Here is a 5371-nt window from a genome sequence, read left to right on the forward strand (position 1 = left end):
AAATGGTGAATAATGGCTGGGTACTAGGTCCTATTTATAGAGTTTGGGAATGAAAATATCTTGATTTTACTTGAATAAAATAATGGCTTTTTAGGTGAAAATCATTTGAATAATCGTTCAGCAGAGGCTGAAGACTCGTTCAGAAGATGCTGGACTGTTGAAGGCGTTTGAATGGCTGAAGGGAAAAGAATTCAAATGAATTTGAAAACATGCTGGTGGAGGCGATATATCGCCCCCTATAGGCGATATATCGCCTGGACCTTTGTTCCCGAGGCGACCGTGCATCGATTCGTGTTTTCCGTATCTACGTGCTGCGACATATCGCCCCCTATAGCTGCGATATATCGGCATACGCAGAATATTTAAACACGAGTTTACACATTTTTAGCTAAGTTTGAATGGACTAAACAGCCTTGACTAAGCCCTCAACGTGCTCAAAGCTGCTGACTGACCCTATACATTCAAACTTTTACCCTTATTTAATTTAATCCTCAAAAATACTTAATCCTTAATTACCATTCAAAACATGTGCTTAAAATCCTATTGGTTGATGTCTAAACCTTATAATATACTAATATAATCCTTAATATCAGTCACATTAATCAAACCTTAGGTTATACTTAATATTCTTAAACTATAGGTTAAACTTAGAAAATCTATAAGTACTACTATGAGTGTCCAAATAACTCCCGGTCTGAACCAAAAATCCAAAGTAACAATGATAACACTAAACATACTATAATACTACTAAACAATTAGCTAAGTAAAGTTCTCGGACTCTACAGATTCGTGCGCTTGCGAGTATAAATATTTAAAACATACCCGTTTTGGGTCTACCAGGCATTCATAGCCGCGTAGGGTCCGGCAACCAATCTCCCAGCTGGCCCGCCTCTGGGAGCGCAACAGCCCGCTCTGCAAGCCAGAACCGGAGCCCCCGAAGATGTGAGGCCGACCCCTCTCCCAGAGCAATTTCCTGAGCCAGTCCCAGGAAACCCAGACCGGGAGAAAAAGAAGGCTGGGGGAAAGACCCGATAGAAAAATACCCCCGTCCCGAAAGCCGGGACTCGTCCCCGGCCGTTCCCTGGGAAAGAGAAGGTGCGCCCCATCCTAGGACAGGGCCGCCCGACCAATCCGTAAGGGACGCGGTCGCGGGATGCTCGGCCCCGGCATGCCCTAGAGCAAGCCAGACGGGAGATCTCTTTGCACCCCAGTGCTTCGGTGAAAAAAATCGCCGGGAACGCCCACATAGAGGGGAGCATCACGCCCTTAGTTCCGGGGACGACACATCCCGGGTAGACCTATGCGACGGACTGAATGCTCGGAAAGAGCGAGCTCGTAAGAAAAAGATCCCCCCCAAGGTGGCGACCTTAGGAACAACATCAACGACAGGAGGAACGAAAGAATCCCCCTGGAGGATGGCATGGCCAGGTAGCTCATGTAGCAGCTGGCCGCTTTGAAAAAGGTCACAGACCGTTTGGTCCGCAAGCAGGAAGGAGCGGATACTGACTCCGAAGAAGAGGACAGAGAGCTCTGTGCGAGGCACATCCTAGACGCTGTGCTCCCCAAGGGGTTCAAGATGCTGAGCCTCATTGCCTATACCGGGAACACCGACCCCAGGGATCATCTATCCCGATACAACCGGCTTATGACCGTGGCCCACGTTATTGATGACGACAAGTGCCTCTGTTTTTCGATCACTCTAGGCGGTCCCGCCGAGGAATGGTGGAAACGACTTAAGCCCGGATCCATCCTATCCTGGTCAGGGCTACAGTCGGCGTTTCGCAAATAGTTCGTGGCCGCCATGAGGATGGACATGCAAATCAGTGCCCTCGCCAACCTTAAACAGCTCCCCGCAGAGACATTGAGGGCCTACATCCAATGTTTCACTAAAGAGGCTCCAAGACTAAGGTGGACGATGGGAAGCGCCTAGTGGCATTGCAGTCCAGGATCCAGGCTGGGTCCCCTCTCTGGGATGACATGCAGCGTAGCAAGGCGGCTACCTTAGAAGAATTCATAAGGAGGGCCCAGGGGTTTATCAACTGTGAGGAGGCTTAGATCCAGGCGTTCGGATGGCCTCCGACGCCTCAGCCCAGTGTCCACGCGTTCCCGGGGTACGGGGTGCAGTTCCCGGCGCAGCCCTACGTCACTCCCCCAATTGCCCCAGGTTCAGCGGTTACGCCCGGGGTTACCTACACCACCCCTACGGTGTACGGTCCTGCCCCTTCAGGATATGCCTCGGTCCAGTCCGCCCCCTTTTCTGGATATGGTGCCGCGCCAGCGAGTCACAGTGTTGCCCCCGTCGAGGGCCAACAGTCCCAGGCAGGGGGAACGGAGGCAAGTGTAAACCCCTCCCAGGGGAAGAGATCCGGCAAAGGCCAAAATCGGTCTGAGCCGACTAAGAAAGGAAAAAGGGGCTACGAGCCCCAATATTCAGAATACACCAATCTGGTGGACACCAGGGAGAACATCTTCCTGGCCACAGAAAGGGTGGTTCACTACCGGAAGCCTTCCCCCATGTTCAAAGGAGGGAGGAATCCAAGAGATACCAACAAACAGTGCACCACACGACCGAAGAGTGCCGGCAGCTCAAGGATGAGATCGAGAATCTGATCAAGTTGGGGCATCTCCACCAGTGGGTCAGGATGCCCGTGGGAGTCCCAGGCCTGTCAGCAAGTCCCGGACAACCCACGGTCTCGGGTGCCCCCAGAGCATATCCGCCTCAGGGAGGATATGCACAGGGCCCGGCGGCGCAAACCCCTTAGGGGGTCCCCGTCGCGCAAACACCCGACCCCGAAATGCCCTATCCATCCGGGACGGCACCCCCTCGTGTGGACGGACATGTGGCCACCATTTCAAGCGGGCCTCACCTGGGAGGACCATCCAGGAATGATCAGAAACACTACCTGAGCAAGCTTAACCACGATCAGGAGGTGTCCGCTCTGGTCCAGGCCCCGGCTCAGCGCCCGAAATTGATGAACCTCCCTATCACATTCACAGAGGACAACGCCCGTAACGTCCATTTCCCGCACCATGACCCGCTAGTCATAGACGCCCAGATCGCCAACAAGCTGGTGTCCCGAGTGCTGGTGGACGACGGAAGCTCCGTCAACATCTTGTTCAAGCCCGCCTTTGCCGCGATTGGCTTGACCGAAGTGGATCTGGCATCGTGCCTAACCCAGATCTACAGCTTCAACGGAGACACGTTACTCCCCATGGGAAAGATCCAATTACCTGTAACATTGGGGAGCGAGTTGCGTCACTCATTCAAGTTCTGCACATTCATAGTGGTGGATTGCCCCACTGCTTACAATGTCATTTTCGGCCGGCCCGCACTAGTCGAGTTCAGAGTGATCACCTCCATCTATCATCTTTGCATGAAGTTCCCTTGCGACAACGGAGGGGTGGGGACAGTCCGGGGAGATCAAAAGAGCGCCTGGAAGTGCTACCACGTGTCTGCCTGACCAATATACATGGTCCAGGAATAACCCTTCAAGGAAGTCATCAGCCCGGTTCTTCCTCCCTCTGCTGGAAGAGTGATCTGGGAAGAAGATGAGATGGACCCGAGGATAGGAGACGATCGCGTCCTGGAGCCCATGGACGAGATTGAGGAGGTGTGCATTTGTGACACCGATCCAACCAGGGTAATCCAAGTCGGGAAAAATCTGTCGGCAGAGGTCTGAGCTGCCATAATCACCCAAGTTAAGGAAAGCCAGAATATTATGGCCTGGTCTTATTCAGATATAATGGGGATCGACCGCAACATCATTTGCCATGCGTTGAACATCGACCCGAACGCGACCCCGGTCCGTCAAAAACGAAGGCCCTTGGGGACGGCGAGGCCCTCAAGCTGGAGGTAGAGAAGCTGTCATCAATCAACTTCATTCTCGAGGCTGTATACCTCGTGTGGCTGGCCAACCCCGTTCTGGTGCCAAAGCCAAACGGGACGTGGAGGACGTGCATCGAATTCACAGATCTCAGCAAGGCTTGCCCGAAGGATTGCTTCCCACTTCCTCAGATCGACCAAATGGTGGATGCGACATCCGGGTACAAGATCTTAAGCTTCATGGACGCCTACTCCGGCTACAATCAGATTTCCATGCACGTGGCAGATCAGGAACACACCAGTTTCCAAATCGACAAGGGGATATACTGCTACATCGTCATGCCCTTCGGGCTTAAGAACGCCGGGGCCACCTATCAGAGGCTCGTCAACCGAATGTTCCGGGCCCAGCTGGGGCGAAACATGGAAGTCTACATCGACGATATGCTGGTCAAGTCCAAGACATCCGGGAAGCATTCGGACGACCTGGCCGAGGCCTTCGCGGTCATTCGGAAGTATGGGATGAAGCTGAATCCCAAGAAATGTACTTTCGGCGTGGCCTCCGGGAAATTCCTGGGTTTCATAGTGAGCTTCCGGGGAATATAATCCAATCTGGATAAAATCAAGGCACTGATTGATATGACATTTCCCCGGAAGCATAAAGACGTGCAAAGTCTGACTGGGCGGATAGCCGCCCTAAGCCGTTTCGTCTCCAAGGCCACGGACAAGTGCATCCCGTTCTTCAATGTTCTTCGGGGAAGCCAACGTTTCGAGTGGTCGGCCGAGTGCGAAAAATCTTTTCAAAAGCGGAAAAAGCACCTGGCTGGAGTGTCGATCCTGGCAAAACCGGTGGACGGGGAGCCTCTGTACCTCTATTTGGCAGTGACCGAGCACGCGATCAGCGCCGCATTAGTACTGGCGGAGGAAAATACCTGTAACGCCCTGGCTACCCCAGAACAGTTACGGTGAACGGTGGACCGGAAATTTGACTCGCTACCCGAGTCCTTTGGTCAAAAACGTGCTCTAAGTGTAATTAACAGGTTAAGGTATAAAACCAATAAAAAGGAAATGGGATTTTCATTACAAACTGCTCTGCAGAGCTAAACAAAACATTTACAAGTGGTTCTCAGTACAAAATGGTCATTACTGTTTTAAATTTACAATCCCGCCGACCTAAGTGGCAAAATTAGGGTAAACCCCTAGTTCCCCTGAGAACTCCTTAGCCGTGGTGGTCAAGCGGCCGCATATGTACACATCACCACATCAGCTCTCCATTCAAGGCTAGGTGAGCTTTTCTTTCCCTTTACCTGCACCACATAGCACCCATGAGCCAAAGCCCAGCAAGAAAACATAACACTTTATATAAACATTATCAAATGATTATCATTATAATCACACTGAGCATAAAACTTTCAAACCAATGAGTGAACATCACATGGTTCAAGAGGGAGAGTGGATGCTAGGTAAGCCACTAGCCTCCAAGCACTTATTTCATTCATCGACCCTCGGGGTCGGTTTGGCAGTAATGCTCTTTGAGTCATTCAATGCTAA

This window comes from Humulus lupulus, chromosome 8 (assembly GCF_963169125.1).
Source record: "Humulus lupulus chromosome 8, drHumLupu1.1, whole genome shotgun sequence".
NCBI classification, from domain to species: Eukaryota; Viridiplantae; Streptophyta; class Magnoliopsida; order Rosales; family Cannabaceae; genus Humulus; species Humulus lupulus.